This window comes from Sminthopsis crassicaudata, chromosome X (assembly GCF_048593235.1).
Source record: "Sminthopsis crassicaudata isolate SCR6 chromosome X, ASM4859323v1, whole genome shotgun sequence".
NCBI lineage: Eukaryota > Metazoa > Chordata > Mammalia > Dasyuromorphia > Dasyuridae > Sminthopsis > Sminthopsis crassicaudata.
The window spans coordinates 68,544,800-68,564,009 of NC_133623.1; the positions used below are offsets into that span (position 1 = coordinate 68,544,800).

At 41.2% G+C, this 19,210-nt stretch overlaps 1 long non-coding RNA gene across 1 annotated transcript; it reads right to left on the minus strand.

Moving 5' to 3' along the window:
* Positions 1-212: 212 nt before the first annotated feature.
* LOC141548234 (uncharacterized) lies at positions 213-19,041 on the minus strand. The gene is made up of 4 exons (XR_012483852.1): positions 18,715-19,041; positions 1,457-1,536; positions 1,211-1,290; positions 213-941 (listed from the first exon to the last, which is right to left on the minus strand). It is a non-coding gene; the product is annotated as an uncharacterized LOC141548234 (long non-coding RNA).
* Between the last annotated feature and the right edge of the window lie 169 nt (positions 19,042-19,210).

Sequence of the window (19,210 nt, forward strand, 5' to 3'; positions counted from 1 at the left end):
TCCACCAACAAAAATTAGTGCCCCAGTTTTTCCACATCCTCTACAACATTTATCACTATCTTTGCCTGTCATGAGAAGGTAACCTTTTTCATAATAGACTATACATGCCCATTTTTGCAAAACCTTCCCATGTAAGTCATGTTATGAAAAGAAAACACAGATGAAAAACACAAGGAAAATAAAGGAAAGAAATAATGAGCCTTGCTCTGCACTTAGACTTCATCATTTCTTTCTTTGGAGACAGATAGCATTTTTCATCCTAACACCTTTACAATTGTGTGGAATCATTGTCTTGCTGAGAACAGATAAGTTTTGGATCACTTTACAATACTGCTGTTCCTATAGAGTGTTTTCCAAACTGCTCATCTCATTGTGCATCACTTCATGTAAGTCTTTCCAGAAGATTCTCAGAACATCCTGCTTGTCATTTCTTCCAGCATAAGCACTCCATAACAATAATATACAACAACTTGCTCAGCCATTCCCCAACTGATGGGCAGCCCCTCAATTTCCATTTCTTTACCACCAAAAAAACGGTGCTCTAAATCTTTTTGGATCCATAGGTCCTTTGCCTTTTTGTCTTTTCTCTCTTTAAGATAACTATCTAGGGTGGTATTTCTTGCTCAAAAGCTATACATGATTTTATAGCCCTTTGGGCACGGTACCAAATTGCTCTTCAGAATGGATAAACTGTATACAACTTCACCAACAATGCATTGATGTCTTAATAGTCCTATGTCCTCTTCAGCATCTCCCCTCTGATTTTTGTGAGCCTCCTGTCCGGTTTTCAGTCTTTACCTTTCATCAAACTCATTCTGCTCCTTGTTAAATTTAAGAGTTTCTACCTTGGCTGGGATGAGCAGAGGAGGGGAAGAGAAAGGAGAAGCAGAGACCTCATCGTACTCCACATTCATCCTGTCTGAGCTCTAGGAATCTCTGATCTAGAAACAAGAAGAGAAATGGGCACAATTCATTTTTCATTACACGAATCCGTTCTCCTTGCTAGGAGACTCCTGTCCAGCATCCCAGTGAATTATGGAAGTGAAAAGAAGAAAAATGGGCATTCTCCCCTGTTTCCTGTGCATCTTCTGCCTGATCCCCATAAGCCTACTGACTGGTCTCCAGCCTCTGGTGGGAGTGAGAAGAGGACAGTGGGATGGCTTCCATCATGCCCCATTTTCCTCCTTCCTGTTTTCCCTGAGTACCTTGCCAAATCTTCAGACTCTGAATCAAAGAGGAGAGGTGGCAGTTGACCATTGTGCCCTGCCTGGCTCCTGCCTGATCTCCAGCCTCTAAAGGGAAGAGAGACAGAGAGGGTAAAGTCAGGTTCATTCCCCAGGTTTCCTGCCTGATCTTCATGGGCTTTCTTCCTGGTTTCCCAGCTCTGGTCAAAATGGGAAGAGAAGTGGATGCCTTCTCCTTGGCATTTCCTTCCTGATCTGCTCGAGTCTCCTACCTCTTCTCTAGCCTGGGCCTCCATGAGGATTAGTGGACACTTTCCATTCTGCCCTGTCTGTTCTCTTCATGATCTTCAGCCTTACAAGGGAAGAAGAGAGAAGGAAAGAAAAAAAGGCAGTAACATCATGCTCCATGGATCTCACCCCTGATTTCCATGAGTATCCTGCTTATTGTTCAGACTCCAGTGAGAGTGGGGAAAGGGGAGGTGACCATGTTCAATCATATCCATTCCCCTACTTCTTATTTCCTCGAGGTTTTGCTGGATTTTAGCTTCCAGAAGGAGGCTCAAAGGAAAGAAGGAGTCAGGAGAAGTGAATGCCTCCACATGTATTGTGCCTGATTTCTAAGATTCTCCCTTCTGGTCTCAAGCTCCTGGACCTAAGAGAAGAAGTGAACACCCTCCACTCTGACCCGTGAGGCTCCTGCCAGATCTATCACTGGATGTAAGACAAAGGATAGAAAAGAGGAAGAAGGCACCCTACTTCCTGCCCCCTGCATCTTCTGCCTGCTCTCCATAAGTCTTCTGCATTTTCCCTTGCCTTTATTGAAAGCAACATGATAAAATACTTTTCACCAGACCCTGTCTATCTCTAGCAGATCTCAATGAATGTCCTTAATGACTCAAGGAGTTCCAATTTCTGGATCAAAGAGAAGAGGGAACCTTCCAGTGCATCCAGACCATCTTCTGAATGACCTTCAGCATTTGTATAAAAGAGAGATATGTGTCATTAACAGAGCTTATCCTGGCTCCTGTCTCAAGTTCAGCCTTCAGAGGGATGAGGAGACAAAGGGAGGGGAGAGGAGGCAGTGCCTCCCAGAGTGTTCCAGGAGTCTCTGCTTGATTTTCCTGAAGCTCCTGAATGAAGTTCATGTGTCTCCTGCCTGGACTCTTTGGACTCCCATAGAAATGGGAATAGGAGAGTCAAGTGCCCTCCACTGGACTCCATTTGGTCTGATCTCCAGCCTCTCAAAAGAGGAGGAGAATAGAGAAGATAAAAAGTGGGCACATTTCATCATTCCCATGTATCTCCTGCTTGATCTTCTGATCGATCTCCAGTCTTCCTTGCAAGTGAGAAGAGAAAAGGTGAGTACATTACATCATGCTCCATGTTTCTCCATCCTGAATACCATGGGTTTCCCATGGAGCCTCCAGGATCTGGAACAAAGAGGGAAAGGGATGACTTTCCATTCTTTCCAGCCTGTTTCCTGGCTAATCTACAACCACCAAAGGGAAAGGGGAAGAAGGAAAGAGTGACATGGTCCATGGATCTCCCCTGTGATTTCCTTTTTTAAACTGCCTTTAGTATTCTATTATTTACTCAGATACATATCAAGATGATGTTAACATTCTATTTTTACTTTTCATATTTTGAGTTTCAAATACGCTCACTTGCTCCCTCATTAAGAAGGCAACCCTTTTCATAACGACTATAGAGTGCAGTTTCTCAAAACATGGAAATCTTTCTATGAAAGAAAATACAGACCAAAACCACAAAGGAAATAAAGTGAGAAAAAGTGTCCCTCTGCATTTAGATTTCATCAATCCTTTCTCAAGAAATGCAGAGCATTTTTCATGGTAAGACCTCTAAAATCGTTTTTTATCATTGCATTGCTGAGAACACATAAGTAACTTACATTAGATCATTTTACAATTCTGCTGTTACTATAGAGTGTCTTCTGGTTCTGTTCATTTCACTCTCCATCACTTTATGTAAGTCTTTCTAGAAGATTCTCAGAGTATCCTGGTTGTCATTTCATGTAGCATAATAGTGTTCCACAACAATAATAAAGAACAAGTGGCTCAGTCATTCCCCAATAGATGGGTATCCTTTCAATTTTCAGTTTTTTTCCCATTACAACAAAATGGTGCTCTAAATCTTTTTGGACCTATAGCTCCTTTGTCTTTTTCTTTTTTCTCTCTTCAAGATAAATATCTAAAGTGGTGTTTTTTGATCAAAGGCTATGCATGGTTCCTTGGCCCTTTGGCCACACTTCCAAATTGTTCTTGAGAATAAATGAATCAGTATACAACATCACCAACAATGCATTACTGTCTTAATTGTCCTACATTCCCTCCAACACCTCCGTCTGATTTCTATGAGCCTCTTGTCTGGTTTTTAGTTCCCAGGAAGTGAAAGTGGGTAGGTGGACATCTTCCATCAGGCTCACTTCTTTCCTTCCTGATCTCCATGGGTTTTCTAGGTGGTTTTCAGGCTCTAAAAGGAAGAGGAGAGAAAAGGAGAAGTAGGTAGAAGTAAATGCCTCCTCATGTATTCTGCCTGATCTCTATGAATTTTCCTTTAGTTCTAAAGTCTCTGGATCTAAGAGAAGAGGTGAGCATCCTCCATTGTGACGCATGAGGCTTCTACCAGATCTCCCATCTTTAAACAGAAGACAAAGGACAGAAGAAATGACAGTACCTTACTTTATGTTCCCTAATCTCCTTCCTGTTTTCCCTAAGTCTTCTGCATGGTCTCTTGCCTTTAGTGAAAGCCAGAAGATGAGAGAATGGCTTTCACCAGGCCTATCTCCTGACTCATCTCAATGAGCATCCTACATGAGATCCACTTTCAGTATCAAAGAGGAAAAATGGGAACCTTCCATTGCATCCAGAACATCTCCTAGGATCTCCAGCCTATAGATGGCAGAGAGATGTGTGCTTTTCACAGTGCCCTTCTTGGCTCCTGTTTCATCTCCACCTCCAAAGTGAAGAGGAGATAAAAGGAAGGGAGAAGAGGCAGTGCTTTCCAGAATGCTCCAGAATTTTCCTGCCTGATCTTCATTAGTCTCCCTCCTGGAGTCTAGACGCTAATGGAAAGGGAATAGAGGAATCAAGTGCCTTCCAGTGCACTCCATCCTTTTCTGGTCTGATCTCCAGCCTCTGCAAAGAAGAGAAGAGAAAAGGTGGACACATTTCACCATTCCCATGTATCTTCTGCCTGATTCCATGAGTCTACTGATGTCTCCAGTCTTGCTTGATAGTGAGAAAAGCTGAGTGTGTTTCATCATGCCCTGTGCTTCTCCATCCTGATTTCCACAAGCTTCCTGCATGGTCTCTAGTCTCTGGAACAAAAAGGAGAGATGGGCATGTTCCATTGTGCCAAGTCTATCTTCTGCTCGAATCCCCAGTCTCCATAGTTAAGATGACAGAAGAAAAGAGGAGACTCAGGTACCTTCTGGGAGTTTCCTGCCTGATTTTCATGATTATTTTCCCTAGTTTCCTGCCTTTGGTCAGAGAACGATGACAACTAGGTACTTTCCATAGGGCCCTGTGCATTTCCTTCCTGATCCCCACAAGTCTCATGCCTATTCCCTAAGAAAAAATCTCCAAGCCAGATGGATTTATATGTGAATTCTACCAAAAATTTAAAGAACAATTAATTCCTATACTATAAGCTATTTGAAAAAATAAGGAAATAAGGATGCCTACCAAATTCTTTTTATGACCCAGTTTTGGTGGTGATGCCAAAACCAGGGAGGGCAAAAACAGAGAAAGAAAATTCTAGACCAATTTCCCTAATGAATATTGATGCAAAAATCTTAAATAAAATATCAGCAACGAGATGACAAAAAGTTATCCCCAGGAAAATATACTATGACCAAGTAGGATTTATGCTAGCAATTCAGGACTGGTTCAATATTAGGGAAACTATTAGCATAATTGAATATATCAATAAGTAACCTAACAAAAATTTTATGATTATCTCAATAGATTCAGAGAAAGTATTTGATAAAATCCAACGCCCACTCCTATTAAAAACACCAGATAGTATAAGAATAAAGGACTTTTCCTTAAAATGATCAGTAGCATAAATTTAAAACCATGAGCAAGAATCATATATAATGGGAACAAACTAGAAACATTCCCTATAAGAGCAGTAGTGAAACAAGTTTGCCTGCTATCACCATTACTATTCAGTATTGTATTAGAAATGTTAGCTTTGTGGGAAAAGTGGAAATTAGTATGGCAGAAACTAGGCATGGACCCACATTTAACACCACATACTAAGATTAGATCAAAATGGGTCCAAGATTTAGGCATAAAGAACGAAATCATAAATAAATTGGAGGAACATGGGATGGTTTACCTCTCAGACTTGTGGAGGAGGAAGGAGTTTGTGTCCAAGGGAGAACTAGAGACCATTATTGATCACAAAATAGAAAATTTTGATTACACCAACACAAACAAAACTAATGCAAACAAGATTAGAAGGGAAGTAACAAATTGGGAAAACATTTTTACAGTTAAAGGTTCTGATAAAGGCCTCATCTCCAAAATATACAGAAAATTGACTTTAATTTATAGGAAATCAAGCCATTCTCCAATTGATAAATGGTCAAAGGATATGAACAGACAATTTTCAAATGATGAAATTAAAACTATTTCTACTCATATGAAAGAGTGTTCCAAATCACTATTGATCAGAGAAATGCAAATTAAGACAACTCTGAGATATCATTACACACCTGTCAGATTGGCTAAAATGACAGGAACAGATAACGATGAATGTTGGAGGGGCTGTGGGAAAACTGGGACACTGATGCATTGTTGGTGGAGTTGTGAAAGAATCCAACCATTCTGGAGAGCAATCTCCCAAAATGTTATCAAACTGTGCATACCCTTTGACCCAGCATTGCTGTTTGGGATTATATCCCAAAGGAATACTAAAGAGTGGAAAGGGACCTGTATGTGGCAAAATGTTTGTGGCAGCTCTTTTTGTTGTAGCTAGAAGCTGGAAGATGAATGGATGTCCATCCATTGGAGAATGGTTGGGTAAATTGCGGTATATGAATGTTATGGAATATTATTGTTCTATAAGAAATGACCAACAGGAGGAATACAGAGAGGCTTGGAGAGACTTACATCAACTGATGCTAAGTGAAACGAGCAGAACCAGGAGATCATTATACACTTCAACAATGACACTGTACGAGGATGTATTCTGATGGAAGTGGATATCTTCAACATAGAGAAGAGCTAATATAATTCCAATTGATTAATGATGGACAGAATCAGCTACATCCAGAAAAGGAACACTGGGAAATGAGTGTAAACTGTTATTTTTACCTTCTGAATCCAATTCTTCCTGTGCAACAAGAAATTTGGTTCTACACATATATATTGTATCTAGAATATATTGTAATATATTTAACATGTATAAGACTGCCTGTCATCTGGGGGAGGGGGTTGGGGGAGGAAGGGAAAAAAATCTGAACAGAAGTAAGTGAAAGGGATAATGTTGTAAAAAATTACCCATGCATATGTACTGTCAAAAAAAAAGTTATAATTATAAAATAAAATAAAAATAAACAAAACAAAACAAAACAAAAAAAGAAATGTTAGCTTTGGCAATAAGAGAAGAAAAAGAGGTTAGAGGAATTAGAGTATGTAATGAGATAACCAAATGATCACTCTTTGCAGATGATATGATCTTATAGTTAGAGAACCCTAGAGAATCAACTAAAAGGCTATTAGAAGTAATATACTTCTTTAGCAAAGTTATAGGATATGAAATACATCCACATGAATCAGCATTTTTATATGTTACTCACAAAGTTCAGCAGCAAGAGATAAAAAGAGAAATTCCATTCAAAATAACTGTCAATAGTATAAAATATTTAGGAATCTATTTGTCAAGGAAAAGTCAGGAACTGTATGAACACTACTACAAACACTTTTCACACAAAGAAAGTCAGATGTAATCAATGGAAAAGTATTAAGTGCTCATGGGTAGGCTGAGGAAATATAATAAAAATGACAACATTACCTAAATTAATCTACTTATTTCATGCCATACCAATCAAACTCCCAAGAAATTATTTTACGGATCTAGAAAAAACAATAACAAAGTTCATCTGGAAGAACAAAAGGTCAACAATTTCAAGGGAATTAATGAAAAAAATCTCAATGAAGATAACCTAGCTGTGCCAGGGCTAAAACTGTATTATAAAGCAATGGTCATCCAAACAATTTAGTACTGGCTAAGAAATAGTGTTTTCAATCAGTGGAATAGGTCAGGTTCACAGGACAAAATAGTCAATAACTATACCAATATAGTTTTTAACAAACCTAAACACTCCAACTTTTGGATGGGAACTCATTATTTGACAAAAACTATTGGAAAAACTGAAAACTAGTATGGCAGAAACTAGTGATCGGCCCATGTCGTATCAAAATAATGTCGAAATTTTAGACATAATGAGTGATGTTATAAGCAAATTAGAAGAATATAGGATAGTTTTCCTCTCAGATCTGTGGAGAAGGAGGGAATGTGAGACCAAAATAAACCAATAAAAAGAACTGGAACTCATAAAGGAATACCAAATAGATAATTTTGATTATATTAAGGTAAAAAGTTTTTGTACAAGCAAAACTAATGCAGACAAGATTAGAAGGGAAGCAATAAATTGGGAAGACATGTTTACCTTTAAGGATTCTGATAAAGGCCTCTTTTCTAAATTATATAGAGAAATAACCCAAACTTATAAATTTGAGACATTCTCCAATTGATAAAAGGTCGAAGGATAGGAATAAACAATTTTCAGATGAAGAAGTTGAAACCATTTCTAGTCATATGAAAAAGGTGCTCTAGATCAGTGTTGATCAGAGAAATGCAAATTAAGTCAACTCTGAAATTCCACCCCACACCTCTCAGATTGGTAGGATGACAGGAAAAGATAATGACAAATAATGGAGGGGATGTTCAAAAACTGGGACACTTATTGTTGGAATTGCAAACAGATCCAGCCATTCTGGAGAGCAATTTGGAACGATGCTCAAAAAAGTCATCAAGCTCTGCATACCCTTTGATCCAGCTGTGTTTCTAATGGGCTTATATCACAAAGAGATTTTAAAGGAGAGACAGTTACCCACATGCGCAAAAATGTTTGTGGCAGCCCTTTACATAGTAGCTAGAAACTGGAAACTGAGTGGGTGCCCATCAATTGGAGAATGGCTGAATAAGTTATGGTATATGAATATTATGTTATATTATTGTTGTATAAGAAACAATCACCACGATGATTTCAGAAAGGCCTGGAGAGACTTACATGAACTGATACTGAGTGAAATGAGCAGAACCAGGAGATCATTGTACACGGCAACATAATATTATACAACGATCAATTCTGAGGGACATGACTCTTTCCATCAGTGAGATGATTGAAATCAGTTTCAACCATTTTGTGATAAAGAGAGCCATCTACACTCAGAGAGAGAGGATTGTGGGAATTGAATGCGGATCAAAAGGTAACATTCTTACTCTTTTTTTTTTTGTTCACTTGCATTTTGTTTTCTTATTCACTTTCTTTCCTTTTTGATTTGATTTTTCTTGTGCTGCAAGATAATTGTATAAATAAGTTTATATGTTTATCAATATGGATTTAACATATACTTTAACATGTATAACATATATTGGATTGCTTGCTATCTAGGTGAAAAGGGTAGGGGAAAGGAGAGGACAATTTGGAACACAAGGCTATGAGTCAATGTTGATAAATTGCCCGTGCATATATTTTGAAACTAAAAAAATTAAAAAAAAACCAATAATACACAACAACTTGCTCAGTCATTCTCCAATAGATGGACATCCTTTTCATTTCCAATTCTTTACCACCTCAAAAAAGCTGCTGTAAATCTTTTTGAACCTACAGGAACTTTTTCTTTTTTGTTTTTCTCTCTTTAAGATAAATATCTAGAGTGGTATTTCCTGCTCATAGGCTATGAGTGGTTTTACAACCCTTTTTTATAGTTCCAAATTGTTCTCTAGAATGGGTGAATCAGTTTAAAATTTCAGCAATGGGGCAGTAGTGTCTTAATTGTCTGAATGCTTTGCAGCATCTCCCCTCTGGTTTCTATGATGAACCTGTCTGGTTTTGAGTCTCCAATGACAGTGGAAAGAGGGGAACTAGACACGTTCCATCATGCTCAATGGTCTCCTTCCAGGTCTGCATGAATTTTCTAGCTGGTGTTCAGGTAGAGGAGAGGAAAGGAGGCTTAGGGGGAAGTAAAAGTCTCCACATGTATTCTCCCTGAGCTCTATGAAGTTTCCCTCGTCTCAAGCCTCTGGAGCTAGGAGAGAAGGCGGGCTCCTCCCACTCTGCTCCATGAGACTCCTGCTGAACTTCCTTTCCCTGTATTTAGTGTTTCTAGAACTGACATAGTGAGAGTAACTCCGTCACTCACATTGGTTTGGACTCATATCGCCATTACTGTCCATAGCATTTTCTTGGTTCTGCTCCTTTCACTCTTCACTGTTTCCTGCAGGTCTTTCCATGTTTTCTAGAATCCATTAGCTCATCATTTCTTACATGTCAAATGGTGTTTCAAGCCCTTTTCAGGATCCCTTTGGTGCCTTTCCTTGTGTAAAGCATTTACACCCATTCAAATTCTATATGAAAACCATTTGTAGGTGGGTTCTTTTGCCAATCCCCCCCCTTTGACCATAACAGATTTTAGGTCATGGTAGGGGAGTTTTAATTGGAGGCTACACTCATTCTGGTTACTTTATAGCTTTCTGCAAACTTTGGCCTTTTTTCTCAGGTTGATGGTGATTGAAATAAGAGGGAACAGCCATGACCATTCCACAATCCTTTAAGGACTGCAAAGCATGTTCCCAAAATGACTCCCTTTACCCTTCACAACAAGCCAGGGAAGCAGGGGCTCTTGGCCTCCTGATTTTACAGAGAAGGAAAGTGAGGCAGACGAGGGTCGGGAAGTTCTTGCTCAGGCGCACACAACTACTGAGCCGGAGACCATATGTGGACTCACGTCTCCGGGATTTCAGGGTGAATGCTCTGCTCCCTCACTGCATTTGCGAGAGGCAGATGACTGTCATGTCCATGCAGAGCACATACTCCCATGACAAAGTGAGGAGCCGGCCTGAAGCCTTGAGGGTGTGCAGGGAAGGACGGGGTAGTCAGCCTGTAAAGGGAAACCTGATGGACACTGTGCAGGGCTTTAAAAGCAAACCGAACCGTTTGTATTTCATCTTAAGGGGCCAGTAGAGCCAAGGAATCTTCTAGACCATCACAGTGACAGGGTCAGAGATGTGCTTTCTGAGTGTGGGAACTGTGGCTGGTTGATTGCCTTTTATTAATGACCAAGAGTGGGAGCTCAGGGCATGCTTTCTGCAAGTGTTGTTTAGCTGAAAGTCTGTTTTCCATTAGTATGAACTTCCTCTGAGAGCCACGGGAGGCACTCGTCCCTCCCTGCCCACTGGAAACCTGATTTTGGCGCTCCTTAGGCCACCCCAGGGTGTGAGAACCGTTAGGTGGGGGAGGGCACAAGGCAGGAGGTAGTGCGCAGGTGTAGGCGCAGGCGCACTCCACAACTCTGACTCCGCCCCTTTCCTTCCTGTAACTCCCTGTCACTTCCTGTTACTTCCTGTTACTCCCTGTCACTCCCTGTCACAGCTCGGTAGACATCTTTGGGTCTGTGCCTTGTAGCTGTTGACCATGAGGGGTTGAGTGCTGAGGGGGTCGCAGTCTCGGGGCCAGGTCGGGCAGGCAGTGGCGAGGACTCGTGTGGCCGTGAGTGGGCCGCGTGGCGCGGGCGGACTGGGCTGGAAGGCAATAGAGAGCTTTTCCCGCTGTTGGGGCCTCTGCTGAGCCTCAACCGCTTGGGCGTTTTTCCCTGGTGGCGTTTTCCCGCCATCCCGGAAATCTTAGGTAGGGCCTGACTTGTCTGTCTCTGTTGATGTAGAACAGGAAATTGGGGCCAGAGTGTAGTTCTAAGGGCTTAGAGACTCCATAGAGGCACATTGTGCCTCCTTGGAAAGGGTGGGGCAGGGAAGGAGCAGCAAGTGACTCTGGAAGAGTCCTCCCACCCAGGCGGGTTTTTCTGTCACTGACAAAATGGCAAAGAGGAAACTGGATTTTGCAGTACCCTCTACCTCAGGGGAGGAGCCAAGAGAGAGGCCAGGGCCAGCGGGTTGCATGAGTGAGGACATGGCGCTGGTCCTCTTCCAGAACGTGTCTCCTGAACGTTCTGTTTCTCAGTCAGCCCCAGGGGAAGCGGGTATCATTGAGAGTATTCAGCTGGAGAATTTCATGAGCTATTCCAAGCTCGGGCCCGTGAAATTTGGGTCCAGTGTCAACTTGGTGGTGGGACACAGCGGGAAGAGCGCATTGCTGGCAGCCCTGATAGTGGGTCTGGGCGGGAAATCCTTAGGATTGTCTCTCAGACAGTTTGTGAAAGAAGGAGAGACTTCCGCTACCATCTCCATTACTTTAAGGAACACAGGGGAAAAGGCTTTTAAGGCTGAGGTTTTTGGGGATTCCATAACTGTACAGCAATGCATCTGGGTAGATACGAATCCAAGTCACCAACTAAAAGACCAAGCAGGAAACCTAGTTGTTTGTGAGGGAGATGATCTGCCAGCCATTCTTGACCATTTTAAGATCAGAGTAGACAATCCCGTGACCGTTTTACACCAAGAGGTGGGTGGGCAGTTACTGCAGATCAGAGATGATGGTGACAGATACAGATTATTTCTGAAAGCAACCAAGCTTGAGGGGATGAGGGAAGAGTATTCAGAAATTCTAGAGAGAAAAGCAAGTAACGAGCAGAGCATAGAGGAAGGGAATGAGCAGCTTCAGAGACTCAATGATGAGCTCACAGTATTAGAGAGTCGTCATGAGAATATGATTTCTATGATGGATGACTTAGAAAACTTGAGATGTGAGTTGGCTTGGGCAAGTGTAAATGAAACTGAGAGAGACATTAATGAAAGGATAAGACAGATAAACATTGGAGAACAATATAGCATAGAATTAGGACAGGAACTAGAGCTTTCCAAGTCCAGATTAAATGAAGCAGAAAAGAGGCTCAAAGACATCATAAAAAATATTGGCAAGTTAAATAAGGACCACATTGGATTACAGCAGGAATATACTGAAGCAAAAGAAAACACCAAGAAAATAGATATGGCCTATTCTCAAATGAGGTCTTTATATAATTCTTCCCAAAATGAATTGAATAAATTAGAAAAAGTTTCAAGACAGCTTCATGATGAAATTGAAAACAAGAAAACAAATCTAGAACCAGCAGAATTGGAAAGAAAGAAAAACATTTCCACGCTGAGAGAAAGATTAAAGGCCCTCAGAAAGCAAGAATATTCACTTGTACAAGATATAAACCTTATTTACGGAACTGTAGAAAAAGATGATGAAGAACATTTTCGACTTATGAGAGAAGAGTCTGATATACAGGAAATGCTGCATGAGGAGCAAAACCAGCTAAGCCAGTGGAAGGATTGTAAATCTGAGCCACTGAAAAGGTTCGGACCCCAGATTGCAGCCCTTGTGGAAGCAGTAGACCATGCCCATAGTCAAGGGCACTTTACTCACAAACCACTAGGCCCACTAGGAGCTTGCATTCGTCTCCGAGATCCTGAATTTGCTTTGGCTATTGAGTGCTGCTTGCAGGGCCTTCTTCTTCACTTTTTCTGTGACAACCACAATGATGAGCTGATTCTTCAGGGGCTGATGAAAAACATTTATCCACCAGGCACTCCAGGACCACAGATAATCGTGTCAGCATTTGACTGTGAGGTGTATGATGTCACAGGCAGAGCAGTGGATCACCCAGAATTTCCAACAGTTCTCAAAGCCTTAGAAATACGTGATGCAGTGGTGGCCAATACTTTGATTGATATCAAGGACATACAGTCTGTGCTGCTCATTAAAAGTAACTCTGTGGCCCATGCAGTGATGCAGGGTGAGGAATTTCCCAAGAACTGTTGCAAAATTTTAACAGCCAGTGGTGATGAAGTGTTTGAAGGACACTATTCCCCATGTGAAAAACCCAGACCTACTTACTTGGGTGATATGGACATTGAAATAAATAATTTGCAGAAAGAAGTGGAAAATAAAATAACACAGCTGTCTTCAATACACCAACATATGAATTTACTTGAAAATGATCTCAAGAGGAATCAAGAAACTATTGACAATCATTACAAAACTTTAAATGAAATGAGGGTTGAACGAATACATATTACTTCAGAAATAAAAGATCTTGAGCATCAAAATGAAAACCATTCAAAAGAAATCTCAGGTCTGGAAACTATAGCTCAGGACATGAAAGAAAGTATAAAAGAAGTTGAGAAAACAATTCAGTCTCGAGAGGCAGAGATGGAGAATTTAAGACAAGTGAAAATAAATAGTGAAGAGAAACTGAAAGATTTTGAGTCCAAATTTAATCAAATTTCAAATTTATCAGAATCATTTACGGAAGAACGAAACGATGCTGGTTTGGAAGTGAGCATCCGACACAATTCCATGAGGCATTGTGCAACTAGGCTTCAGCAACAACTATATTACATCCAAAACATTAAAGAGGAGGTGGACATGAAGAAAAGAGAACTCCAGAAAGAGACCCCTCTGGCCGAATACATATGTCCTCAGCGTATGGAAGTTACAAGAATGCCCTCTCTTCTTTATAAAGAAATCAATATGTTAAAAGAGATTATAAAATCAAATACCTATACTCATGGAAACCGAGAACAAATAAGGGACCAGTACATAGAGGTCAAAGAAAGATGTGCAGAAGTAAATGGTCAAGTGAAGAATTCGAAAAAATTTGTCAGAAACCTGAATAAAATGGCAACCAAGAAATTTGGGTCATACAACAGACAGAGAAGAAGTCTTTTTAAGCAATGCAAGTTTTACTTTGACAGCTTACTATCTCAGTGGTCTTTCTTTGGGGAAATACACGTGGATTATGAGAATGAGACCCTTTCTATAACTATCCAGCCTGCAGAGGGGAGTGGAGTAGCTGTGGATGCCATGAACCCCTTCTCAAATGACAGACATGCTTTGTCAAACTTTTTATTCATTCTTGCCTTATGGTCCATCACAGAATCACCTTTCAGATGTTTTGACTCATTTGACATCTACATGGACAGAAACCAAAGAAAAATCGCCCTGGACATGATCCTTCAGGTAGCCCATTCTCAACCACACCACCAGTTCCTCTTATTCATTCCTCAAGACATGCACTGTCTTCCTCCAAGTTCACTTGCTGAAATAGTCCAAATACCAGAGCCTGAAAGAGAGGTAACCCTGCCTCCCCAAGAAGTCAGTTCAGAAGAAGAAAGTCAATAAATCTTTAAAGTCATTGTGTTTTCTGTTCATTGTGTGTTTGCTTGTTTGTTTTTCTCAAAGCATCAACTTGGTAACTTGAGAAATGTTTCTACTTCACAACATATTTCCAGGAAGGCAGAGTCAAGACAGAAGTGTAGCAGGAAGAAGTTCAACATGTTACCTCCCCACCCCCAAGCTCCTTCCTAAAGATTTAGAAACTACCTCTACACCAAATTGTGATCAGGAAATTCCAAGGGAAAGTCCCCCACTCCTGGCAGATGACAGAGAAACATATACATTACTGTGGACACTGATGATGATATCAGATTGCTTGCTTTCTTGGGGAAGAGTTGTGGGGGAGAAACATTTGGCACACAAAGGTTTGCAAAAATGAATAGTGAAAAGTATCTTCAAATATATTAGGGAAAATAAAATACTATTGAAAAATAAATACAACTACTGAGCGTACCACCTAAAAAGTAATAAAAGTTATCTCAAGATGTGTTTTGATGAAAACAGCTTTTTCTGAAATGCAAATTAAGACAACTCTGAGGGAACACTTCACATCTCTCAGATTGGCTAATATCCCAGGAAGAGATAATGGCTAATGTTGGAAAGGACTTAGGAAACCTGGGACTTGTTAATAGAGATTGTTGATGGAATTGTAGACTATTTCAGCCCTTCTAGAGAGTAATTTGGAACTATGCCCAAAGGACAATCAAACCGTGCATACCATTTGATCCAGCAGAGTTTCTAATGGGCTTTTATCTCAAATAGACCATAAAGGAAGAAGAGACTCACATATGCAAAAATGTTTGAGGTGGCCCCTTTTGTTGTGGAAAAGAACTGAAAATTGAATGAATACCCATCAGTTGGAGAATGACTTAATAAATTGAGATATACGAATGTTATGGAATATTATTTTCCCATACAATATGATTCTGCAGGATGCTGTCAGAGAGGCCTGGAGAAGTTAGAATGACCTGGAACTAAGTTAGACTACAACATAGTATTTTCAATTTTTTGTTCTTGTTATCTTGCATTTTATTTTCTGGATGCTGTCAGATTGGCCTGGACAAACTAAAATGACTGATGCTAGGTGAAATGTGCAGTCAAAAGATCATTGTACATCGCACCAACATACAATGATTGATTCTGATGGACATTGGCCCTCCTAACAATGAGATTATTCAGGACAGGTCCAATGGTCTTGTGAAGACAGCCATCTGCAACCAGGGAGAAGACTATGGGAACCAAGTTGGAGGACAACATAGTATTTTCACTTATTTGTTCTTATCGTGCATTTTGTTTTCTTTCTCATCTTTTTCCTTTTTGATCTGATCGTTTATGATAATTCATTGCAGCAATAGTACAAAATATATTGAAGAATTGTACATGTTATATTGAATTCGTTGCCATTTGAGGAGGGGGGGAAGGGAGGCAAAGAATGGGAACAAGGTTTTGCTAGGATAAATGTTGAAATTTTTCACTTTGGACGACAACATAGTATTTTCACTTACTTGTTCTTGTTATCGTGCATTTTGTTTTCTTTCTCATCTTTTTCCTTTTTGATCTGATCGTTTATGATAATTCATTGCAGCAATAGTAGAAAATGTATTGAAGAATTGCACATGCTTAATATATATTGAATTCGTTGCCATTTGAGGAGGGGGGGAAGGGAGGCAAAGAATGGGAACAAGGTTTTGCTAGGGTAAATGTTGAAATTATTCACTTTTTTGTTATTTGCTTGCATTTTGCTTTCTTTCTCATTTTTTTCCCTTTTTATCTGATCTTTCATGTGCAGCATAACTGTGGAAATATGTATAGAAGAAACTGCACGTGATTAACATATTGAATTATTTGTCGTCTGGGGAGAGAGTGGGGAGAAGGGAGGCAAAAAATTGGGACACAAGGTTTTCCATGCTTGAACATTGAAAATTAGGTTTTGAAAATAAAAAGCTTTAAAAAAAGTGTGAGCTGCTGTGTTTGGCCCTGAAAATTTCTCTGAAAAATCAACCATCCAGGTTAAGAAAAAAAGAGTGCCTCCCAGGTTTGGATGGCCAACCCCAAGGCTCGGTCTGGTCAATGGTTCTTGCTCCAGATGGGGCTGCCTTTTAATTAAAGCTTTTTAGCTTAGGACCCAACTTTTAGCAAGGACCCAACTAAATGGATCCTTGATTACTTTTTTTGCCTTGGCTCTGTATTGAGAAGGTGGACATACTTTTTAGAATGAGAGTTCTAAGGTCCTGAAGTTTCTTTACAATTCAGTAAGATGCACCTATGATGCATCAGGTATGGGACTTGGAATGGGAATTCAGAGATCCAAACCAGTCCTGCTTCTCTAGGTGGGGAAATTCCAGGTGTCCCAAGATCCAGTTCCCTTGCTCCTTATCAAAGCTGACCCCTCTGCCTGTCCAAACCATCTCATTCCACAGCATCTCCTCCAACAGAAGCAATCCTCCTTTGGCATCTTCCCTCTTTCATTCACATTTGACCTCTCCCTCTCTCCTGACATTCCCTACTCCCTAGAAGTATGACTATAGCTTTTCTGATTCTAGGAAAGCTCCTCCTTTGATCCTTCTATCCCAAATAGCAATTAGCTTCTGAAGACATTTCTCCCCCTTACCCTACTCAAGAAGTCATCCTATAAAACAGAGATTTTTAAAGGTCAAAAAACCCTCAAGCAAAACAACTCAGTTTATTCATTCATTTCACACAGTTTTTGAATTTATACTGTAATTTAATTTAATATAATTTGATAATTTATATCAAAGCTGTGAAAAGAAAGACTTTATTGATTAGGAAAGGAACAACAAGATGTCTTGGCTGGCAATATCTCCCATATTGCAATGAGGCATAGCTTGAGATCTTTATTTTATATAGAACAGGATGTGTATCTGATAAGACTTTTCAGCTTCCCTGGGATATGGAGAAGTTTGTATAACAAAGGAGTTTCTCCAGAGAAGGTAAGTTTGTCTAAGAAAGGAATTTTTCTCTAGAGGATGTGATTTACATACTGGGCTGTCTGCTTTTCCCCTAGTCAAAAAGCTGGAAAGGAACTTAAATTTTTAATTAAATTTAATTAAAAAATTTAATTAAATTTTTTTTTCAAAAATTAAAATAATAACAAATGGGAAGGAGGAAGATTGCCAGAGGGAATATAGGTACTTTTAAAAAGATTAAGCTAGGATAAATATGGAAATATGTATAGAAGGATAGCACATGTTTAGTACATACTGGATTACTTGCTGTATTTGGGAGGGGGTAGGGGAGAAGGGAAAGGAAGAGAGGGAGAAAAATTCAACACAAGGTTTTGCAAGAGTGAATGTTGACAATTATCTGCAGGTATTTTGAAAATAAAAAGCTATTAGGATTTTTAAAAGATAAAGCTAAAGCAACTGAAGAGACACAAACATGACAATAAGAGTAGAGGCAAATAGAAAAAGGAAAGAACCTAACTTCCATAGACTTAAATATCAATGGATTAAAGATAATAAATAATTAAGCAAACAAAAACTAAGGCCAGAATGGAGAAGAAAAGATCTTACAATCTGTAGTTTACAAGAAACATATTGATAAATAAAAACAGCTACAAAATGAATCTAATGGGAGGGGGGAAATTTCCCATGCATCAAGTGATTCCAAAAACCCCTCACAAGTTGCACTCATGCTTTCTGACAAGACTAGAACGGCGCTGTTTCCAGGCCTCTGAACAGCCAGCAGGCCCTCCCGGGACTTCGGCCAAGGACCGGTCAAGTCCCTGCAGAGCTGCTCAGGAAACCGCCTCTGTTCTAAAGGTAAGGTGGGGGGGAGGGGAGGTGGGGGAAGGTAAGTCATTTTTCAAAACTCTCCCCCCTTCCAAGCGTTTCCTAGTCCAGGCTGTTGACTTCATAAGTTTATAATTTAAAAAAACCCCAAAACTTGTAAAATGACATTTTGGAATCCTGAGTCCCCTTTGGAGAGTTGAGCATTTTCAGTCCCCTGGTTCAAGAAAGTTCCAGGCGGCTGGGACTCAGTGTTCACGTCCCTCACTCGGAGTCCCCCCTGCCCCCTCCCTTCCACTCCACTACTCCGGCCAAGGCCCGCGTGGGAAAAGTCGTGGCCGTCGCTGGCTGAGCCCCTCCCCCACAAGGCCCCTCCCCACGGGAGCTCTGGGCTGGGGAACTTAACCTGAGGGCGGGGAGTTGCCCGGGCGGAGGTCCCACAGCGGGGACCCCCGACCTCAGAGCGGTTCCGAAAGCCGCTCCCACTTCCGCTGCTGCTCCACACCCAAGGGCAGTCACTTGCTCAGGTCCTGGCCCCGAACTAGTCCCGGTCCAAGGGTCCAGCCCCGGCCTCCAGGTAGACGGCCGCGCCCGGGCCGCAGGCTGGCAGCCACCGCTTCCCATCCAGCCCTGCCCTTCTTCCCGCTCGCCCTCCGGGGCTGTCCCCTCGGGGCACAACGCGGGCTCCGGGTGCGGACCGGGAGCGCCTGGGGCCGCCTCCTCTTGGGCTCACGGGGAGGACCGGACCCCGGACCTGGACTGGAGGCCCCGAACAGCCAGTCTCAGAGCACCAGGCAGCCCTCGGGTCCCGCGGAGCGGAGAGTTGCGAGGGAGCAGAAGGAGGGGGGGTCCAGGGGCAGGGGCGGGAGGCGGCCCTGAGGCCCGGCCCCATTGGCCACGGG